The following is a 24,091-nucleotide window of genomic DNA, read 5'->3' as shown; positions in this document are numbered from 1 at the left end:
TCACTCTGACTCTATTCCAGGTTCCATAATGCGTTCTAAGCCTTTGAGCCCAGGCCAGCCCACAGGGAAAGGGAAGTCCTCACCAGAGAAGAGACTGGTGGTGAGAATGATGTTCCACACCCAATGCTCACCTCCGATCTGCTGACAGAAGTGGCTGGACACGTAGGCAGAGATGCCGCAGGTCAGGGCTTGCAAGACGGCACTGTGTTAATGTCCCCACGATGGTGCACATGGAACAGGCCCAGCAGTGCCATGATTATAATGCCTGGAGGGCAGTAGTGTAAAGCTTGCATTAGGTCTCACCTATCCTTCTTCTCGCAAATTCAGAGGAATCAGCCCCATTTCTCCCAGATCCAAGGACTCTAGCAAAACAATCTCCCCAATTCTGTTGCCCAGAAAACACACAATAGGGTATGTTCATCCTTTCTAGAGCCACCCCACCCCTTAGGTCTGCCACTCACCTTGGAAAGAAGATCTGCAAACCTTTTCTGAACAAACTTCCTACTTAGTTCTACTCCTTGAGAAAAATCCCTGATTAATTCTTATCATCTCACCAGTGCCTAGGGCCAGGAGCTAGGTACCCATGCTAAGCACAGCGCAGAGCAGACCATGGTATGGAAGGAAGCAGAAAACATCTGTACGGATCAATTTCCAGCCATTGTCCCTCTGGTCAAAGTCATCACCAGAAGCTTCAGAGGTCATCTCTTCACCCAAGTTGTACTGATCCAGGCCATTCTAAAGCACACCCATGAGAACGACAGCCACAAAACACACCAGTAAAAACCATAAGCACCATGGAGTGGATGATGGAAAAACAATAGATTTCCAGTGTTTGGGGAAAGAAACCACCACCATCATCACCACGACGCCTGTCACTCCAATGCTACAGTGACATCTCAGAGCAGCACACACTGCAAGTGTGGCCATAACTCATTCAGGCTGTGGGGCTTGGCATCCTGCACTCTGACATTGGCGCATGTAATTCAGTCTTCGTGGAATTCTAAGTGGAAGTCCGGAGGGGTCCAGAGTCCTATCTTGTGGTTGTGTGGCAGGAAGCTCCTCTCGTCCGTGTAGCCCACAAAGCCACAACTGGCCAGTTGTCCACCATAAACTCAAAGCAGTACAGACCCGATGGCCTGGCACAGCTACTTCACATACAAAGAGCCAGTCAGGAGTCAGACGAGGCCTCCCAGCCACAGGCTTAGAGCAGGGTTTCTCAAATTCGACACTGCTGACACTTGGGGATGGCTAATTCTTTGTTGCGGGGGCTGTCCTGTGCATTATAGGATGTTTAGCAGCATGCCTGACCTCTTCCCAATAGATACCCGAAGTACCCCCTAGTTGTGACAGTTAAAAATATCTCCAGACATTGCCCACTGTCCCTTGAGGGACAAAATTGCCCCCTGTTCAAAAGCACTGGATTAGACCTTAGTATATTGGGGTCTCCAAAGAGAGCAAATATGATTTGACAGAGTTAAGGCCTAGAAAGGAGAGAGGCTGGGTGCAAGATGGTCTGGAGTAGACTAAGGAAAAGATCCCTAAGATCGGGTTTACTAAAGAAAAAGCATAACAGGAAAGGGTAGGTAGAAAGTAAAGAAACCACTTGAGAAAGAGCTGAGCAGTAGGTATGGAAGGAAACAGAGCTACGTAGGAGTGATAGTTGGGACCTTATTACCAACAGAGAAGCTTGGAGTCAGGATCCCTGGCCTCTAACATCAGCTCTGCAGCTCACTTTTCATGTAGCCTGCAAAAAGTCACTTCTAAGCAAGGATGTTTCTTCATCAACTGAATGTGAATAATACACCTGCCGTGCCTGCCACGTGGGGTTGTGGTTAGAATCAAGTCAGAGAATTTCCATGAAGATGCCTTGAAAACCAAAAAATACAATAAAATATTGATTCTCACTATCAACTCTGAAGACCTTAAAAGGATAATAGGGCAACTCTATACGTTAAGAACTTGGATGAAATGGACCAATTTCTTTAAAACCAAAAACTACCAAAACTCACTCAACATGAAATAAATAATTTCAAAAGGCTTGTAACAATTTTAGAAATTGAATTCATAGTTTTAAAAAAACAATCTCCCGTCTCAGTGGCCCCACAACTAGTTTGGTAACTCACTGGAAGGACTCATAGGATTCCACATAAAGTTGTACTCAAGGTTAAGATTTATTATAGCAAAGCATACAATGCAGAAACAGCAGGAAAAAGATATTCATAGACAAAGCCCGGAGGGGTCAAGTGCACACTTTCTTATCTCTCTATGGGATACCAAGGACACGTCTTCTTTAGATACAAACTACAGGAACATATGTGAGATGTTTTGCCCAGGACTTGAGTCTTGGAGTCCAAAGTTCTTAAAGGGAGCTGGTCACACACCTGCCGTGTGACCAAGCATGGCCGCAAACCAGGACCAGGTGTGCACGGTGAATCTTTATGTTTACTTTAAACATGCTGATAATCTGTTTTTTCTCAATCCACTGCTTTGGGCACATAGAATAACATCTTACCCATTGCTGTGTGAATATTCCAGGAGTTTGGTTCCCAGAGTTTGACTAAGGGTCATCACCATGGATACAAAAATAAAGGAGAAGTGAGTGCAACAGACCTGCTGCGTTCACTCTTACCTCACACTCTCAAAAAAGAAACCTCCAGACCCAGATAGTTTCACCGGAGAATTCTACCCATATTTAAAGCAATATTAATGCCAATTATCACAATCTCCAGAAAATAGAAGAGGGAACACTTCCTAGCGTAAATAATGAGGCCAGCATTACCAGGACATCAAAACCAGGCAAAGACCAGAGACATGTTTATGAGACATCGTTCCTCATAAACACAGAGGCAAAATCCTCAACAAAATACTAGCAAATTGAATCTAGCACCATATAAAAACAATTTTACACCACAACCACTTAGGATTAATTCCAAAAATACGGCTGGTTCAGTATTCAAAAATCAAACAAAGCAACCCACCATATTAACAGGCTAATGAAGAAACACCACATGATCATATCCATTGATGTAGAAAGGCATTTCACAAAATTCAACACCCATTCATGATAAAAACTCTCTCAGCAAACTTGGAATGCAAGGGAACTACAACCCAATAATGAGCATCTACGAAAACCCTACAGCTAACTTCATACTTAATGGTGAAAGAGTTAATGCTTTCCTCCTAAGATTGGGAACAAGGCAAAGATTTCTGCTGTCACCACTCTTATTCAACATCATACTAGAAGTCCTAGTCGGTGCAATAAGGCAAGAAAAAGAAATAAGCATACAGATTGGAAAGGAAGGAATAAAACTGTCGCTATTTTCAGGTAACCTGATAATATACCAAAAAAAAAAACCAATAAATTGACGATAATAAAAAACTCCTAGAACTAATGCATAAGTGAGTTCAACAAGGTCTCAGAATACAAGACCAACGTACAAAAATCAATTCTATTTCAACATACTAGCAATGAACATTTAGAAACTGAAATCTAAAACTTAACGTTTACAATCACTCAAAAATTAAATACTTAAGTATAAATCTAACAGGAGTTGTATGCTGAAAACTACAAAATGCTAATAAAGATAGAAGATCCAAATAAATGGAGAGACATACCGTGCTCGTGTATTAAAAGACTTACCATAGTAAATATGTCACTTCTTCCCAAATTGATCTACAGGTATGATGCAACTCCTTTCAAAATCCAGGCAAGAATTTTTGTTGATATTGACAAGGTTTTCTAAAGTACATATGAAAAACAAATAAACTGGAATAGCCAAAACAACTTGGAAAGAGATTAAAGTGGGAGATGTCACTCTACCTGATTTCCAGACTTACTGTATAGCTACAGTAATCAAGACAGGGTGGTATCAGCGGAGGGAGAGACACATAGCTCAACAGAACAGAAGAGAGAACCCAGAAATGGACCCACACAAATATACCCAACTGAGTTTTGACAAAGCTGCAAAAGTAATTCGACAGCGGAAAGACAGTCTTTTCAACCAATGGTACTGGAAAAATTGGACATCCATAGGCCACCAAAAAATGAACCTCAACCTAAACCTCACACCATATGCAAAAATTAATTCAAAATGAATCACAGACTTTGTATAAAATGTAAAACTTTCAGAAGAAAACATAGGAGAAAATCTCCAGGACTTAGAGCTGGGCTGTGGTTCTCAACCAAGGGTGATTTTGCCCGTCAGAGGACATCTTTCAATGTCTGGAGACATTTCTGATTTTCATGACTGGAGGTGACAGTGCTGCTGGCATCAAGTGGATACAAGCCAGAGATGCTGATAACCATCCTACTGTACACAGAATAGACCCCCCAGAACAAAGAATTATCCAGTCCAAAATGTCAGTGGTGCCAAGGGTGAGAAACTCCGGTGTAGGAGAAAGTTCATAGACATGACACCAAAAGCATGATCCATAAAAGAAAAAAACTGATAAGTTTAACTTTATCACGATTAAAACTTTTGAGCCAGTAGTAAAAAAAAAAACACAACCCCCCCCCCCCAAAACCCTCCAAATGATCCATATGAACAGACATTTCAACAAAGAGGGAATAAAATGTCAGGCATCATTAGACATTAGGGAAATGCAAATTAAAGAGATAGCATTAGGGGCCAGCCCAGTGGCGCAGTGGTTAAGTTCACACGTTCCACTTCGGCAGCCTGGGGTTTACGAGTTCAGATCCTGGGTTCAGACCTACACACTGCTTGTCAAGCCATGCTGTGGCAGGCGTTCCACATAAAATAGGAGAAGATGGGTACAGATGCTAGCTCAGGGCCCGTCTTCCTCAGCAAAAAGAGGAAGATTGGTGGCAGATGTTAGCTCAGGGCTAATCTTCCTCAAAAAAAAAAAAAAGAGGTAGCATTAAACATGCATTAGAACTAAAATGAAAAATACTCATAGTAGCAGCAGTGACAAGAATGCAGAGGACCTGGATCTCTCATGCGTGTCCAATGGGTCATTGGCCTTTGCCCGACGTCTGGGGCACTGAGAAAACCAGAACGACTTTCAGCTAAATGTCCTGCTTGAGTTTTCTTGCACTGCCTCTGAGATGCCAATTAGGTCTGCTATTCCTCAGGAAGCCTGGGTTTGGCTTGCTGTTGCACAGGGATCTTTCTCCTTGTGCCAAAAGAACATAGGTTTACACCTGGTCTTTCCCCTGAGCGGGAGTGTTGGCTTTTTCTGACTTCTCACCTCAGGCGTCCCTTGGACTTTCACTTTGAGTGAGCAAAACCGCAGCTCAGTTTCACAACAGTTCCCTGCTGAGTTGGTAAATATGCCTTCAGGGCAAAAGCAGTTTTAAGAATTCATTTACGCACCAGAAGCAAAGGCAACAAAAGCAAAAGTGAACAAGCGGGACTACGTAAACCTAAAAAGCTTGTGCACAGTGAAGGAGACAATCAGCAAAATGAAAAGGCAACCTATGGAAAGGGAGAAAATATTTGCAAATTATATATCTGATAAGGAGTTAATATCCAAAATACACAAGGAACTCATACAACCAATAGCAAAAACAAACAATCCAATTGAAAATGGACAGAGGGAGCTGGCCCCGTGGCCGAGTGGTTAAGTTCTCGTGCTCCGCTGCAGGCGGCCCAGCGTTTCGTTGGTTCGAATCCTGGGCGCGGACATGGCACTGCTCATCAAACCACGCTGAGGCAGCGTCCCACATGCCGCAACTAGAAGGACCTACAACGAAGAATATACAACTATGTACTGGGGGGCTTTGGGGAGAAAAAGGAAAAAAATAAAATTTAAAAAAAATGGACAGATGATCTGAATAGATGTTTTTCCAAAGAAGACATACAAATGGCCGACAGGTACAGGAAAAGATCAGGGAAATGCAAATCAAAACCACAGTGAGACAATACCTCACACCTGTCAGAATAGCTACTATCAAAAAGACAAGAAATAGCAAGTGTAGGTGAGGATGTGGAGAAAGGGAGCCCTTGTGGGCTGCTGGTAGGAACGTAAATTGATGCAGCCACTATGGAAAACAGTATGGTGGTTCCTCAAAAAATTTAAAAATGGGGGGCCGGCCTGGTGGTGTAGTGGTTAAGTTCGCACGCTTTGCTTTGGCAGCCCAGGTTCATGGGTTCGGGTCCCAGGTGCAGACCTACACACTGCTCATCAGGCTGTGCTGCGGTGGCATCCCACAAAATACAAAATAGAGGAAGATGGGCACAGATGTTAGCTCAGGGCCACTCTTCCTCAAACAAAAAGAGGAAGATGGGCAATGGGTGCTATTCCCAGTGCCAATATTCCTCACCAAAAAAATAATAAATAAATAAATAAATAAATGGAACTACCATATGATCCAGCAATTGCACTTCTGGGTATTTATCCAAAGGAAACAAAAACAAAAAGAAATTTTCACGCATTGAGGTATATGAGGAAGCCATTCTGGTTTATACCTGATTCAGCCTGACTTGTACCTGACAAACGTCCATCGTCCATCTGCTTTAACCATTAAAGTAACAGGTGCATTCACTCATTACCCTACGGCAAGGAATGTGCTCTTTGAACGTAAAGATCAATGCCTCCTTCCCTGTGATGCCAGGTAAGTCTCCCTTCCCAGGGCACCAGGGTCATGTTGACCCGCTGTGTACGTGCTGAGCTGTAACAAAATATCTCCTTGAAACTTTGAGAAAAAAACGCACCCCTGTCATGCTTGATGTGTGTTCTTTGTTCTGAAATGTTATGTAAACTGTACTAAAAGCCATGCTTCTTGGCAATGCTTTCTTCCTTGGTGAAGGCTGTGCTCCCTGGCTAGTCCTCAGTTTGGCTCAAATAAAACTGTCTTCTATTTGTTATTAGAGATTGATTACTGGTTATTTGCTTCGACAACACTAACTCAAAAATACATCTGCACCCTCATGTTCGTTGCAGCATTATTTACAATAGCCAAGACACAGAAACAACCTAAGTGTCCATCAATGGATGAATGGATAAAGAAAATAGTGTACACACACACACACACACACACACACACACACACACACAGGAATATTATTCAGCCGTAAAAAAGAAGGAAATCCTGCTGTTTGCAACAACATGGATGGACCTTGAGGGCATCATGCTAAGTGAAATGACAGACAGAGAAAGACAAGTATCGTATGATCTCACTTATATGTGGAACCTAAAATACAAAAACCCCCAGAACTTGTGGATACAGAGAACAGATTGGTGGTTGCCAGACACAGGAGCAGAGGGATGGGGAAAATGAGTGAAGTGGGTCAAAAGGTACAAACTTCTAGTTATAAAATAAATAAGCTCTGGGGATATGGTGTGCAGCGTGCGGACTATAGTTAGCAATGCTGTGTTGTATATTCGAAAGTTGCTAAGAGAGTAGATCTTAAAAGTCTTATCATAAGAAAAAAACTTGTAACATGTGTGGTGATGGATGTTAACACTTATTGTAATGATCATTTCACAATATATACAGACATTGAATCATTATGTTGTACACCCGAAACTAATATTATGTTTTGTATCAATTATATCTCGATTTAAAAAAAAAAGAGTTTATTAACCACCTCTGACATCTCCTAAATTGTGACCAGGTAATTCTTTGCTATCTTGTTAGGTCTTTAGTGCTTTCAAGATATTTTATTGGACTTCCTCTAGCAGTTTTTGCAATTTTCTTTTTTTTTTTTGAGGAAGATTAGCCCTGAGCTAACATCTGCTCCCAATCCTCCTCTTTTTGCTGAGGAAGGCTGGCCCTGAGCTAACATCTGTGCCCATCTTCCTCTACATTATATGTGGGACACCTACCACAGCATGGCTTGCCAAGCGGTGCCATGTCCGCACCTGGGATCTGAACCGGCAAACCTCAGGCCACCGACGCGGAACGTGCGAACTTAACCGCTGCGCCACCGGGCCAGCCCCTTCCTCTAGCATTTTAGTTGGAATAACCTAGGAAGTAGAAATGTCCACAACATACAAACACCCTGTTCGCTCTGCTTAAAATGCTCTTCTCCACCCGCCTAGCTTATCCTCTAAGTCCCAGGCCAAATGCCACTTCTGCAAAAACGTTTCTGTATTTTCTAAGAAAAACCCCAAAGCACCAAATGTATACACCGCACCGTCACAGGCTTTATCCTTCTGTGTCTGGGCATGAGTAGTGAGAAATATGGACTGTGTCTTCTTCACTCGTGAACCAAATATGTCTTGAGTGCCTACATACATCAGGCATTGGGCTAAGTCTAGGACGTATAAACATGAACTTTAGTCCCTGACCTCAAAGAAGTCACAGTTTTTAAAGGAGAACTCTGTCGCGATATTTCTGGTCGAGTGTGCTGTGAGCTGGGAGAGCTGGGAGCGGAAGAGGCTGAGGAAATGCCCAGGAGAGACGCCTCGCTGAGACCAAGAGGGTCGTGGAGAAGATGCTGGAGCTGAATCTTGAAAGACATCTGTCTAGGTGAGCCAGCTAAGGAGAGACTCGGCGTGTTGACAGCAAAGGCAGCTATACGTGCAAAGGTCTAGAAGTGTGAAGGAAATTGAGGCAAGAAGCACACTTGTGAGAGATGGCACAGGACCGAGAAATCTTAAGCTGAGACGTGTCAGGAGCTGGTTTGCAGTTTAGAAGTTTCATCTGGGAGCAGGGAGCAGACGGCCTGCGGCAGCACGGGGGGCGAGGATCCAGGACAAAGGGTGAGTGGATCAGCAGAAGCGCCGTTGAAGTCGTTATCTCTGGCCGTTGAAGTCGTTATCTCTATCCTGTGTGTCAGTCTCTCCTTCTCTGCTGGCACTTGCCGTGTTGGCACTTACGCTTGCCCAGTTAATTATTAATTCTAATAATCAACTAACTGTGATAAATATATAGATAAATACATAACCACCCATCCTCCTCTAGCTGCCACCTGTCTCCTTTGTCCCAACGACTTCCTCCGTCCCCTGACTGCACTGCCGCCCTTCTCCTCGAGGCGCCATCCTTCCCTTTTTGCTAAATCCAGGCACTCCTCTTTGACCTTGACTTTCCAGCAGCGTGTGACACTACTGACCCTTCTCCTCTCCTTGGCTCAGGCGTACATCTTCCCCCACCGCTCGGGCTGCTCTTCAGCCTTCACAGGAACGGCTTTCCAAGTATTTCCCTAAGCTCACCTCCTTCTTCCTCCACAGTGTGAGGAACAACGGCTGTCTCGCCCATCCCGATGCTGACGCCTCTCAGATCCTCACACCCTGCGTGGCGCATCCTCTGATTTTTAAGTCCGGCTGTTCCCGGCGTGAGGATGTCTGCTCTTCTTCGGCTGCACAGCCTTCTCCCTCGCGCTCTACATCCAATCTGATACCAAGGCTTGGCAATCCTACCGTCAAATATCTCTGGCATCCATCTCCAGCCCCCTGCCCTCACCCAGGCCCTCCCTAAATCTCTCCTCAATCAACATCTCCCCGTCTCTCCCTCAATTCCATCCCCCCCCCCCCCCCCGTGCTCCCAGAGTGACATTGTTAAGACGTAAATTAGACCACGCTATTCTCCTGCTTAAAACCTTCAATGGCTCCCCATGGCCTCTAGGATGAAGTCCCAGCTTCTTTAACTTATCACACAGGCCCTGTATCATCTAGACGCTGCTGCCTCGTTCCTCATCTGCCATCCCCTGCCGTTCCCCTATAACACAAGTCCTCTGTTTCATTTCTTTGGAAATCCCTTCTGATTTCTTGAACACTGTGACAGCCATGATTTATTGAGCACCTGCTTTTTTTCAGGCAACGTGCATTATTTCATTTGATCCTCAACAACATGCTGATTGTTGTTTCTGCTTTACAGATGATACAACTGAGGCTGAGGGAGGTTGAGAAACTGGCTCAAGGTCATTCAGTTGTTAGTGTCTGGAGCTGGATCCAACCCAGGAGCACGACTCCAACGCCGTATTCTTAGCCTTTGCACCAAAAAGCACTTGACCCCTCGCTGTGGCTGGCCAGCAGCCACTCAGCTTTGAGAACTCATCTGCCATCACCTCTTCAAAACCCTCCCCTAAATTCCGTCTTGTACTCACGACCCCTTGTTCTCATGATCCGCACAACTGAGCAAGCACATTCTGCCCGCTGTATTCTAAGAATTCCTTTACGTTAACCATTTTTTCTCGCTAGACAATGAATTTGTGTTCGGAAGGCTCCGGGGTTTTCTTTATCTTTGGATTTCTCTTCCTAAACATAGTACCAGGCAGGTCGTGGGTCCTGAGTAAAGGTTTACTGTGTGGAATTCCTGGCTCTGCTGCTTACCAGCTTGTGTAAACTTGGGCGAGCTCTTTCAGCTGCTGGTGCCTCAGTGTTCTCGTCTGAGTCAGTGTCCTTATCTGTAAAATGGGTATAATAATAGCAGCTATGGAGAGTGGCTGTAAGGATGAAGGGAGAATTTCTCTCCAGGCCGGCAAACAGTGAGTACTTAATAAGTTTATTATTAGACTGTAATGTATGCCTTTGCAAAGGTGGGCCTCTCTATCCTGCCTTTGGGGCCAAACATCTTCACTGACATCTCATCAGGGCCAACTGGGACCCGGGTCCTGCCCCACCAGCACTGTGAGGCTGCAGGGTATATGGGCAGAATAGAGACCCGTCCCCGCACCCAGATCTCCTGCAGGGCTGGCAGGGACAGCTGGGGAGCTGAGAGGAAGTAGGGCGGCCCAGGCCTGGCCAGAGCAGAGGAGGCAACTGTGTTAGGGGGTCACAGGCCTCTGAGTCTAGGCTCCCAACGAGCATGAGAACCACCACCCCACACACTTCTGAAAGGGCACCGAAGCTCGACTCTGTGCCGCCCTCTCTGGCCCCTCCTGGTCCTGCAAACCCCTGCCCCAGGACACCGAGGTGGGCTGCCAGAACGGTAAGGGGCCAACAGACCCCTGCCGAGGAGCTCGGTGATCCCAGGAGCTGTGCAGAGACCTTTGTCTTAGTGCCTGCGGGGGGTCTGGCACCAGTATCTGAAAAACCTCCTCTGCGTTCCAGCTCCGAGTGAATGGCAGAAGCAATCGGAGAGGCCAGGCGTGCACAAAGCTTGCCTGGGAATCAGATCCGGAAAGCTCTGGAATAGCAAAATGGAACCCAAGGGAGGATTGTATTATGCAACCAACAAGACTCTGTTAAGAAGGTGTCTGTATCTTTATAAAAAGAAATGAGTTTTCTCATGCAAAATGACCTTTTCCTGTTGTGTTAGTTTGCTAGGACTGCCATAACAAAGTAACCCAGACTAGGGGGCTTAAAGAACAGAAATTTATTATGTGACAGTCCTGGAAGCCGGAAGGCCGAGATCAAGGTGTTGGCAGGGTTGGTTTCTCCTGAGGCCTCTCTCCTTGGCTTGTAGGTGACCGTCTTCTCCCTGTGTCTTCACATGGCCTTCCCTTCGTGTGTGTCCTTGTCCTCATCTCCTCTTCTTATAAAGACACCAGTCATATCAGATTTTGGCCCACCCTAATGGTCTCATTTTAACTTAGTTACCTCTTTAAAGACCCTGTCTGCAAATACGGTCATTCTGACACGCTGGAGGTCAGGACTTCAGCACAAGCATTTGAGGGGAATGCAAGTCAGCCTATAACACATGTAAAGTTCAGGCAATTCAACAGTGAACAAAAACCTTCCAAACATATACAACGTTATCTAAATTACAAATTTCTTCAGGCTTTTCTCCTGCTTCCATCCTATCTCAGCTGTTAAATCAATAGAAGTCTCAGCGTTTTAAAAATCCCTTAACAACTTTGACATTTAGGAAGGCTCCTTGCCTGAGCCAGCTCTCAGATTTGCCCAGCTTGATGTGATCTCATTTTTCAGAGGAAGCAGCCTCTATTCAGCTCTCAGTCACAGCTGGCCTTCTGGAACATCCTTTCTAGCATCTGAACGCTTCCAAGTGGTGGGAGGAGATGGTTTTGTAAGGGGACATTTTGAGTAATCTAGCTCACGCAGACATTCTTCTCCATGAATGACTGCGCTACCTAACTTTTTACCAGAAACAGACGCTTCTAAAAAAAGCACTACTTTTTTTAAAAAGTTGATCTACCGCATATCAAAAGAGAGAACGGTGCAGAGAAAAATCGTGGCCTGAAAACCAGGACACCTAGGAATTTTGAGAAAATTACTTCATCTCTGTAATCCTGTTTCTTCCCTTGAAACACAAGCGGCTGAATTAAAGGTCTCCACTTCTCCCCGGCTATAAAATTCTAAGCTTAATATGAAACAAACATGCAGCTTTCATCACAATGGCATCCTCTTAATTCACCCTAAAAATACAGATTATTCCATTAAATTCTGGCCTTAAGCATAGTTACCCCACTATTACTCATCTCAAATATTCCTTAGCAATGCAGAGGTGTAGCCCGGGGGAGGGACCAGATTTACAGAGAACAACAATGAACGTGCTGCAGAGATGTTAGGATCAGCAGCCACAGGTCTGCCACGAGGCCTCCCATTTCATCCAAGACAGATTCTCCCAACTTGGCCCTCATGCTCCCTCAACGTCTTATGGAGTCCTGCCCCCATGTCTTACAAAGCTGCTTGCTTTCCTGTATTCATTACTTCTTAGACCTAGTAAATATGTGTTAAAGACCCAAGGGTATGGGAGAAAACCTTATACGAGTCAAAATACAAGAGCACATGCTGAGCGGCATTCCAGAAATTCCACTTGTGTGGTTTCTCTCCTGTGTGTGTTTCTCTCCATTGTTGCCTCATGTTTAAGCATCCTCTGACGGCCTCCCAGTATCCTCACATGCAGAGGGCCACGCCACTGTGACTTCTCTAGTGCCGGAGCAGCTCTGAGGCCCGCCTGAAGGTTTTTCCACACCCTTTACAGTCATATCGTTTCTCTCTGGGCTGACCTCCCTGCTGCTGAATATGGTGTGAGGCCCAAATGAAAGATTTCCCACATTCTCAACAGTCAAAGATTGTCTCTCCAACATGAATGGTCATACACTGAATGAGTTTTCCTTTTCCCCTGCAAGCTATTCCACACTGACCGCATTTTTCTCTTGTATGATTTACGTAAGTTTGTTTACGGTTTGAACTCTGGGTGAAGTTTTTCCCACCTTTATAGAGTTTCCCTCCCATATGAATCTTCTTGCATCTAATAGGATCTGCGCTTTCCAAGTGCTGCCCACATCCCTTACATTCATGTGGTCGTTACCCAATGTGAATTCTCTGATATTCAGTAAGATGTGCATCTTGAATAAAAGTTTTCTCATGTTCACTATAGTCAAGGGTTTTATCTCCAGAGCAAAGCCTGGGGTGTTGACCGTGTTCCAAATACTGCTTAAACATTTGGTCATCTTTATGGGCTTTCTCTTCCATAGCAACAGTGTCATGTTCAATAACTGTTGAGCTCAGACTGCACTTTCTCCCACACGGATCATACACAGAGTTTCCCCAATGCTGCTTCAGGTTGTTTCCATAATCTCTACACCCCCAGACTCAGACATGGGGGCAACAGCCTGTGGGCATCTTCTCAACCCAGCGATGAGCGGCAATTTCACTTCTGCAAAAAGATCCTGCTTCTCAGTCAACGTTTTGTCCTCCCTCCCAGTCTCACAAGCAGAAGCAATAGAAAATGCAGATATCACCAATTCCCTGTTCATGGAAAAGAGAAACTACTTATTGGATAGCCATGGGGTTTTAGAGGCAAGCTTAAAAGAAAGAGTGCTTTTGAGTATCTACTCATCTCTCAGGGTTAGTTAGCACTTTACTCACACACACAGACAACAGAAGCTATGTGTCCTGCTATGGTCTGAATGTTGTGTCACCAATATTCCTATGTTAAAATCCTAACCCCAAGATGATGGTGTTAGGAAGTGGGCTCTCACCAGACGCCTAACCTGCCACCGTCTTGATCTTAGACTTCCCAGCCTCCAGAACTGTGAGAAATAAATGTGGCTTATAAGCCACTCACTTTATGATATTTTGTTATAGCAGCCCAAAAAGACTAAGACATGTATTTTTTTCCTGAGGAAGATTAGCCCTGAGCTAACATCTGCCACCAATCCCCCTCTTTTTGCAGAGGAAGACTGGCCCTGAGCTAACACCCGTGCCCATCTTCCTCTAATTTATATGTGGGACACCTGCCACAGCATGGCTTGACAAGTGGTGTGTAGGTCTGCACCCGGGATCCCGACTGGCAAACTCTGGGCCGCCAAAGCAGAACGTGCAAACTTAACCACTGTGCCACCAGGCCAGCCCTAAGACATGTGTTGAATATAAACAGATATAAAGACATTCTTCCGTGAAACTAGTTTTGATATTTCTGGTCTAGAGCTCTTTGGCAAGTATGCTTATAATGTTTATTCTTGTGGTGATGATAAGTTGATTTTAGTAAAGACTCTATCTTGATGGCATCTAGTCAAAGTTTCCCTCAGGATGACCTTGAAACAATTGACCAATATTGGCTGTCTTGGATACTTAGGAGCTTGGAGCTGGGACACTATGAAGGAAAAGTGGGAGAGGTCCAGTAGAAGTTCTAGAATAGCTACACAGGAGGGTCTTGGGGGTGGTAATCTGATTGGAAAGTGGTGAGAGGCTGAATAAGGAATTTATCCTGAAGCTGCGTCGGCATAGTAAGAATTCAGATTTTAGTAATAAGACTGACATAATTACTTAATGTGATTTTGGGAAGAGGGGGCTGACGGAGACTGTGGGGAGCTGCATCTTGCTCACCCACTCCTGGTGCTGCCACAACTCTCTGCGTCATTGCAATGATAAATTAAATTCTGGTCCAGGGGCAAAATTTTCCATAAGGATTCCTCTCTCTTTGTTATTGTCAAGGTCAAGCAGAAGATAATTGGTTCGACATTCCTAGTAGCTGTAGACATTAAAAATTGTCCATAAAGCCATTAAGCACACCAGATGACACCATGGAATACAGTGATTATAGTTGTTACCTTTTAGATCTGGGGAAGGGAGACGCTAGGACTGCCGCCCTCAGCTTAGTTAGGTCAGCTGTAGGCTCATTTTCCTATCAATAATCTGTACCCTTGATGAATATTTGCTACATGAGTAGGTGAGTGAATGAATGAATCTGGACCCTCTCGTTTAACTTAACCCTTCTACTTGGTGAAAACATTGTTGAATTTGTTAAACGGTATGGAAAAGTAGCCAAGAACAAAATCGAGGGAACATGCCGACTGCTATTTCATTTCCAGCCAGTGGGCTCAGTGAGGGAGGCCACACCTATTTCACTTACCCTGGCCCAGAAAACACCCCTCATTAGCACTTGACCACAAGACTCGTCTACAATGAGCTTCTACGATTTTGTCGTGACATCATTCTTCTGGCTGTCAGTCACAAAGGCAAAGCAGACAGGAAATAATGGGAGCCAAGTGTAGAGAGCAGGGGGCATGACCAAGAGGAAGGGAAGAAACAGAGAAACCAGAAATTCAGGGGCAGAGTCAAGGTTACCCAGAACAACATCTCAGGGAACAGATTATAGTGAACAGCCCACCTGGCCAAAAGCTAGGCAAAAGGGGAAAAGAATAAAACTTACAGAAAATCTTATTTAATTGGAAGAAAATAAAATAATACTATCTGTGATATCAAAGAACAGCACTGCTTATAATCTCTAGCTTGTTATAACTTACAGATTGCAAATAAATTTAACATATGAATTCAAATATCTCTTTTTTGCTGCAATGTCTTCCTGAGAATCAGGTTGCAAAGCAGATCCTATGTTCCCAATGAATAAAGTTGCATTCCAGACCAGAGACAGAACATCATCTAAATCGCAGCTTTAAATAATAGAGCATGAAAGAAAATAATCAAATATCCTAAAAGTCGGCTCCACGTCCTACACGGTTAGTATAGAGGTGCTTACAAAATGGATGCTTCTTTTAGTTGATATGCTTTGAAATATAAAATTAACCCATCACTCTATTGCATCAAAAACTTGAGCTGGTTAAGACCAGTGTCTAGTTATGATAAACACTAAACACTACATTTACTGGAGTAACAATCTCCTTCAAATTAGATTAGCATACGTCAGTTAGGGTTCAGTCAGAACATGGAGCAACCCTGAGTTCCGTGGAAGATGCCCTAGAATTTTAAGAACCAAAGAGTGGTCCCCAGATGCATCAGCCTCCCTCGGAATTGTTTAGAAAGACAGATTCTTGGGCGCTACCCTACTGAGTCAGAAACTCTGGGGATGTAGTCCAGCTACCTCTGTTTTAATATGCTCTCCAGGGAATTCTGGTGCATCTAACAGTTGAAACCGACTGTTCCAGAGCTCAAGTAAAAACCCGAGGTTCGGTGATAGCTAAAACCAAGTCCAAATAGTGAAGCTGACAGTAGCATCTGGGTGAAAGTGTGATGTAGGGTTTAGGAAAGGGGGAATGACAAAAGTCCCACATGACTATGCTGACCAGATGTCTGGTTTGCCAGGAGAGTCCCAGTTTACTCCTGTTGTCCTTGTGTAACTACTGACATTGTAACCATCATGGACCAATTTGTATGGGCCCTATTGTATCAATAACAAAATATCAAAGTTATCTTGCAGGAGCAATGAGCAAAAAGTGCAAGTCGTGTAGCAGAAGCATGTGCAAAAGACGGAAACCTTGTCCTCAGATGACCTCGAGCCACCTAGGAGCCAAAAGCTCCCTAACTACGGAACTTGATGTGATGAGAAAGTGGTGCAGAAAACCTAACAAGAAGCAAGTGGTCCCTTGATTTGTAGCACACACAACTCATAAGACCCTTACACTCCCGCCATCCAATCAGATTCCGCCAACGTAGCATTTTGCATAACCTCTCCCACTCCCAACTCCTTGCAAGCCTGTCCCGGCTTCAGCTCAGGGAGACCAGTTTGAGTTTTGCCTCCTGTCTCTTTGCTGGTCAGCCATGCAATAAAGCTCTTTCTTTTTTCATAGTATCGGCTTCTGTGGGCGTTGGGCAGCAGGCTCTTAACTCGGTAACAATATCACTACTGTTTCACTCTCAAAAGCGTCCCTGTTTGGATAATAAATTATACGGCCACCAATACAATGCTTCATTTTATTAGACAGAGTAGGAAGGGGAGCATCACTGAGAAGACCTTTCCATCCCTCACATGCAAGCACAACAACCAGGTCCTTAGGATTTTTGATTATTTCTTATTTCTCTCCCATCTGCCTTGTCCTGTTTCCCTCACTCACCTGTGACAGACCCTCTCAAGTCCCCTCTGTCCTCTCGCTCTCCATCTGGCCAGAAGATCAGAGCAGATGTGTTAACTGGAAGTCCTAATAATGGCAAAGGAAGTGGGGAGACATGTTCTGTGATGGCAAAATGAAGCTGAAGCCATCCAAGGTCTGTCTTAGCTCTTGAAATCTTTGGAGCAGAAGAAAGAAATGACCAGAAGGATGAATCTGAATTGGCTGAAGAGGCCTTCGGGATGAAGCTTCTCGGGGCTGAGTTCCTTTAAGAAGGAGGATAAAACAAGCTGAACAAAAAGGACAACTAACTCATTGGCTCTTTCTCGAGTGAGCATATCCAAATTAAAATGCTGGGAGAAAGGAAAAGCATCTTCCACAGGGATTTTTAAAGCTTAAAAGGTAACGTACAGCTTAAGAAACCTTCCTATTACTGCCAAAGCCCAGATTGGTGTATTTTATTATTGGTGTATGTTGATAGTCAGTTCACGTTTATAGAATAAGTCTCACTATGTGAAGAAAAATAGTTGACCAGCAAAGGAAAATTTGGAGAGATGTTGTATTTCAATAGAAAAATAGATCTCTTCTGATTATTTAGTGTGATTAACTAAGTAAATTTGTAAACAAAATCTGACTTTAACAACATAAATGTTTGAGTGATCATAAGATACATTTTCTTCTTAGAAAGAACGTTGGGCAACAATGACCAATAAAATGAAGTTAAAATTTTTTAACAGATGTGACTCTCCCTTTAGCCATGATTTCAATTTAATTTGGAGCCCTGAAAAAACGATGTGATGACTTTTGCTTCTGATAATAGTAGGCAGGGTAATTCAGCTCAGGTCTCCTAGCGATGAGACTCAAAACCCAGTCAGAAGACAAAACACATCTGCTTAAAGGCATCAGAGAGTTAACAAAAGAGTGAAGAATTACCAGCCCAGAATCCAGGAAAGGAAGGAGGCTCTGCAACGTGAGCCTGGCCTTGAGGGCTGCCTTTCTCCTGGGGACATACACCAACTCCAGGGCTGCTGGCTGGGAGGCCAGTTAGCTTTCTTTTTTTCTTTTTTTTTGGTAACATTTTATCAAAGTAAATTATACATACTTAAAGGTGCACAAATCATAAGTTTACAGCTCAATTAATTTTTACAATGTGAATATAGACACCCAGACAAAAAAATAGGACAGCATCCCAGAAAACCCCTCACAGTCTTTTCCATTCTCTGCCTGCCCCCACAAAGAATGACTGCTAACACAACTTCAAATATACAGATGATTTTTGTCTGGTTTTGCACTCTGTTTAAACATAATCATGCAAAGTACAATTTTGGTACATCCATACAATGGAATACTATGCAGCAATGAAAAATGAACAAATTGGAGTTACATACAATAATATGGATGCATCTCACAAACAACAAATTCAGTGAGAAAAACCAGACACTAAAAAGTACAAGTAAGTTTAAACACACACAAAAAAACCAAACTATAGTATTTAGGGATGCATTTTTGGTGGTAAAACTATAAAGAAAAGCATAAAAAGAAATTGTGACCGTAAAAATCAGGATATTGGTTACTATTGGAGAGGTAGGAGGGTGTAACATTGGTAGTGGGTCCAAATTGTGGGAGGGGAAGCTTCTGGAAGATGGGCGTAGGGAAGGAAGACAAATCCTCTACCCAATGGGTCCTTCTGGCTGGGCTATGAATTAAATTCACCTGAGACAGAAAAACAGGAGAAAATTAACCAAAGCTTTATAACGTGTATACATGGGAGAGACTCAGGAAAACTGGGTAACTCACCAAAATGGCCAAGCTGCCAGCTTAAATATCATCTTCAGCTAAAGACAAAGGAAGGTGTTGGAGGCAGCGGTCTGAGCCTTCAAAGGGGAGGCAGGCAATTCACATGGAAATGGAAAAGCAAATTTTGATAAATAGAAATCTGATAAGAGTGGGCTTAGCAAGGACCCTCCCAGTCTACCAATATTCAGAGTTATCTATGGCAATGGCCTGTCCTGGGGACAGGCCTTCTATCTTAAATTTCTTTCAGGCCATTCGGGGGAGGGTCAAAGTTTCTTTCAGAGTCTTTTGTTCTTGAAAATGATGAAGGCAAAGCGACATAGTGTGAGGTGGCCACTCTGATCCTCCACACTAGGAATGTTCTACGTCTTGACTGAGTGGTGGTTACGTGGTGGTTCATTTGGTAAAAATCACTGAGCTCTACTCTGGTGTACTTTTTTGCATGTGTGTTATACTTCAAAATAAAGAGGTTTTGAAACTGCTTAACGAAATGACATGGTTATAACCCATGATATAACTTATTTGGCTGCCCTGGGAAATCATATAGTTGCCTGAAAATGTGAACACCTACGATCACCACGAGTTAGTTCCACATCCAGGGTCTGTTGGGCGCATTCCAGGTCTCCCGGCAGGCTCGGGGCTATGCTATATTTTGAAATTTTCAACTGTGGAGATCAGAAAGAAACCCCGCTAATCCCCTGCATTATATATTTGTAGCAAATAATAGAAACCAACTTGAGTTAGCTTAAAAAGGAAAAGAGGACAGTCTTTCCCCAGGATCTAACCTTAGGACTGTAGACACCCGCAGGAGGGACCCACCGGGACCTGAAAGGACACCAGCCGACCGAGGCAGCCCTGCCCTCAGGATCTTTTGTTCGGTCCACAGGTTCTCTTGTCTCCGATTTCCTTTGTATATGCCCTGCATTCTTCTCTCTATATATAGACGGGCTTGGTCTGCCTCTCATGCACAGAGCACAATGAGGACCCCCCACAGCTGCTGAGTTTACACAGCCCTCAGGTCAGCCACAGGCAGAGGCTGGGCTAACTATGGCTAAGTCCCGAGAGGGAATCTGCTTGACTCATCTTGATCCAAAAACTCTGGGCCCATCCAGGTGTATAGTGGCATTTCCCAAAGGAAAGATATAATGATGAACTGCACAGATGGTCTAAAAAAGCGATAGAGCTGTAATGAATTGCACAAACCACATACCTGGATGTTTAAAACAGTCCTTTTCCTTATATTTCAGAATCGGGAAAGAAAATGTTTGGTCTCTATACTAAGGGTTGTTTCTGCCCCTCTGCCACTGTCTAATGCAGCCATCACCAAATAGGTTTCCCATTTAAAATAAATAATTACTCAAAGCTTTAAAATTCAATTGCTATCATAAAGGACAAATCCACAAAGATGGAGAGGGTTCCTCTCACTGGTAAACTGGTTATAATTAGCATGAATAAAGCCAAGTCACAAACAGCAGAGGTCAAATACTGGAATCCAACATGCCCGTCTGGCCTCAGATCTGTCTTTTTATTTTAACGATTGGCACCTGAGCTAACAACTGTTGCCAGTTTTTTTTTTTTTCTGCTTTATCTCCCCAAATCCCCCCAGTACATAGTTGTATATCTTAGTTGCAGGTCCTTCTAGTTGTGGCATGTGGGACACCGCCTCAACATGGCCTGACGAGCGGTGCCACGTCCGCGCCCAGGATCCGAACCAGCGAAATCCTGGGCCACCACAGCAGAGCGCACAAACTTAATCACTCAGCCATGGGGCCCGCCCCTCAGATCTGTTTTGTTGGGCTACCTCGGTGTTACCCTAAAACTTGAGTTCCAGGCTGCACGTGCACTCTCCAGTACCCCACGAGCTTCCTCACTCCTCGGTAACCCCGACCCTATGGATTTACAATCTTATTACCAATGGATTCTAAATCATTGGTGTTTGTGGCTTCTTATCAATTTACATAATTAAATGGTCAATGATTGAATCTCTCTGAATCTAACAACTATTTAAGTAATTAAATAGGAAATGCAGCACATTCAAAGTAATTCTAGGTCAGCTTGCTTGAAATCCGCTGTCTAAAGCTATTTCACTTAGAGCCACTAATAGCTAATGGTTTAATTATCTATTCATACACTTATAGTGAATCACTTAAAGTCTTATCTGTCACATTTCCAACATCTCTCTTTTTTCCAGCTTTGTTAAGATTTAATCGGCATATAATATTGTGTAAGTTTAATGTGCATAACATGATGTTTTGATACATGTATTTTTTTTTTTTTTGGTGTGGTGAGACCATTTAAGACCCACTCTCTTAGCAACTTTCAAGTATAGAATACAGTACTGACAACTATAGTCACCCTGCTGGACATTAGATTGCCAGAATTTACTCATTTTGTAACTGGAACTTTGTATCCTTTGACCAACATCTCCCCATTTTCCCACCCCCCACACCCTGGCAAGCATCATTCTACTCTCTCTTTCTATGAGTTCAGCTTTCTAAGATTCCACATGTAAGTGAGATCAGACAGCATTTGTCTTTCTCCGTCTAACTTATTTCACTTAGCATAATGCCCTCAAGGTCCATCTGTGTTGTCAAAAATGGCAGGATTTCCTTCTTTTTTATGGCTGGGATATTATTCCATTGTATATTTATATGTATACCACATTTTCTTTATCCATTCTTCCATCAATGGACACTTCGGTTGCTTCCATATCTTGGCTATCGTGCTGCAATGAACATGTGGGTACAGATATCTCTTCAAGGCAGTGATTTCATTTCCTTTGGCTATATACCCAAAAACGGAATTGCTGGATCATATAGTAGTTCTATTTTTATTCTAGGGGGAAACCTCCATACTGTTTTCCATAGTGACTGCACCAATTTACATTCCCACTAACAGTGCACAAGGCTCCCTTTTTCTCCACATCCTCAGTAACAGTTATTATCTTTTATCTTTTTGATAGCCATTCCGACAGGTGTGAAGTGATATCTCATTGTGGTTTTGATTTGCATTTCCCTGATCATTACTGATACTGAGCACCTTTTTGTATACCTGTTGGCTGTTTATATGTCTGTCAGAAAGATGTCTATTCAGGTCCTTTGCCCATTTTTTAATTGGATTATTTGTCTTTTTGCACTTGAGTTGTGTGAGTTCCTTATATATTTTGGATATTAACCCTTTATCAGATATGTGATTAGCAAATATCCTCTCCCATTCTGTAGGTCACCTTTTCATTTTGTTGATGGTTTCCTTTGCTCTGCAGAAGCATTTTAGTTTGATGTGGTCCCACTTGTTTATTTTCGCTTTTGTTGCCTGTGCTTTTTGTGTCATGTCCAAAAAGTCATTGCCAAGACGAATGGCAGGGAGTTTTTTCCCAACATTTCTTAAATAAAATGATTTCCTCCCCATTTGAAAATATTTGTATTTTTACATGCATTTTTTCTCTTTCGCCTAGTTTTGAGTATTTCATGGAATTTTTAGCCAATTCACTAAGTGTATTTCCACCTTAAGCTTACGTTTAAAAAAAAGCACCTATCATTTCATACGGGACACGTCAGCAACTAATTGCCCTGAGGAACTCAAGGGGGGAGTCTGGAAGCATTGAACCGTTTTTCCAAATTGTTCTTTTTCCTTTTGTTATGTTAAGGAGACGCAATCACCAACCACCCTGGACCGGACCAGGCCTCACCACCAGAGCTGCGCCCATGACCTTTGCCTTACTTTTAATGCTAAGATCTTTCCCGAGGACCTTAGGCCTTATTACTGCAACCTGCAGGGTATGTAGAAGTGTGTTTTCCAGCTGAGCCTGAGCAAGTGAATATCCTCCTCTCCCTTTTGAATATTCATTCCTATCCGAAATAAGTGTCCCTGCTTCCCTTTGTTCAAGGACACCATGACTTTGGAAATGATTCCACTTGGCCTCCTATTTGCTGCAAATATACTTTACTTTGTGAGACAACTCCTTCTGGTGGAGAGGCTGATTTAACCCACCAGGAGGGAACCCACTTTGTTTCAGTAACAGACATACAGAGCTTATCCCTTTTTGAGCGTTAACTATCCTTTTAGGAACCGTTTTCAGTTTTACCTACTTTCAAATATCCAAGGATCTTTTTTTTTTTTTCCAATTTTATGCTTGAAATGTTTAACAGAGCAAAAAAGGAAGCAGCAGCTACCATAATAAAAAGACATCTATAAACACAGCAAAGCCAAAAAGATGAAAAAAAAAAACCCATGTAAAAAACCTATCATGAAATAAATATTTTACATTGAACTAAAATTAGAACGTCAATATATCTCTGTTTGGGTTGATTACTAGTTAGCCAAGCTTAAGACAAACTGACCTGCTCGCATCCAAAGTTACCCAGTTAGAACGTGTCCCTTATTGGGGCAACTCTGGTTAAAAGACCTGGATCATTACTCACAGCCTCTCCTTTTTCTTTGCAGCCCAGTGTATACCCCATCCCCTCCCCACTAACATCAACAAAATGGAACTTACACTCAAAATATGGCTAAATTAAGAGTTGTGGTTCTTAAAGCAATAAATGTTAATTACAACAGAAACTCAAAAGGCCTCCTCTCTAGATGGCAGAATCCTTAGCCAGTAAAACCGTGTTCCTGTAATTCTCCAGCATGACATTCTCTAAAGACAGCCCTCTGACCCTGGTACAGCAACTCCATTCGCCTTTGGTGACGTATACAGCCACATCCTGCAAGGTCCAAGAGTCCTGAAAAAATTCCTAGAGTCAGTAATCCAGTAGGTCAGGGTGGGATGGCAGGGGCAGTGTATGAGGTATTCTGATTCTTCTTCTGGCAGCTTGCATTCATTGCCAAACGACAACTCAGTGATCCAGAAAATTCTCTCGCCCCTTCCTGGGTTTTCCTTCTTCTTCCGTTTCTCAAATCCTAAGACCAAAGTGGTGTTGAAAATAATAAGAAATTTTCACATATCAGAGGTGTAGGGGAGGACGACATTTCCTCTACCCACTCTAGGTTCCTCTGCCCAGGCTATGAATTAAATTGACATGAGACAGAGTAACAGGAGAAAATGAAACAAAGCTTTAAAGCATGTATACACAGGAGAGACTCAGGAAAACTGAGCAACTCACCAAAATGGTGGAGGCTCTCATCTTAAATACCATCTTCAGCTAAAGACAAAGGAGGAGGATGCCGGTGGAGGAAGTCAGTTATGGGAGATTACC

At 43.4% G+C, this 24,091-nt stretch overlaps 1 long non-coding RNA gene and 1 pseudogene across 1 annotated transcript; one reads left to right on the top strand and one right to left on the bottom strand.

Moving 5' to 3' along the window:
* On the bottom strand, window positions 1–2,826 carry LOC106839340 (transmembrane 9 superfamily member 1-like; annotated as a pseudogene).
* A 5,283-nt stretch (window positions 2,827–8,109) lies between these two features.
* LOC123276760 (uncharacterized) lies at window positions 8,110–22,662 on the top strand. The gene is made up of 3 exons (XR_006513294.2): window positions 8,110–8,667; window positions 9,782–17,501; window positions 22,540–22,662. It is a non-coding gene; the product is annotated as an uncharacterized lncRNA (long non-coding RNA).
* Window positions 22,663–24,091: the final 1,429 nt, after the last annotated feature.

Source organism: Equus asinus, chromosome 14 (genome assembly GCF_041296235.1).
Source record: "Equus asinus isolate D_3611 breed Donkey chromosome 14, EquAss-T2T_v2, whole genome shotgun sequence".
Taxonomy (NCBI): Eukaryota; Metazoa; Chordata; class Mammalia; order Perissodactyla; family Equidae; genus Equus; species Equus asinus.
Note: the sequence above shows the minus strand (reverse complement) of the source record. Positions and strands in the feature narration are given on the sequence as shown.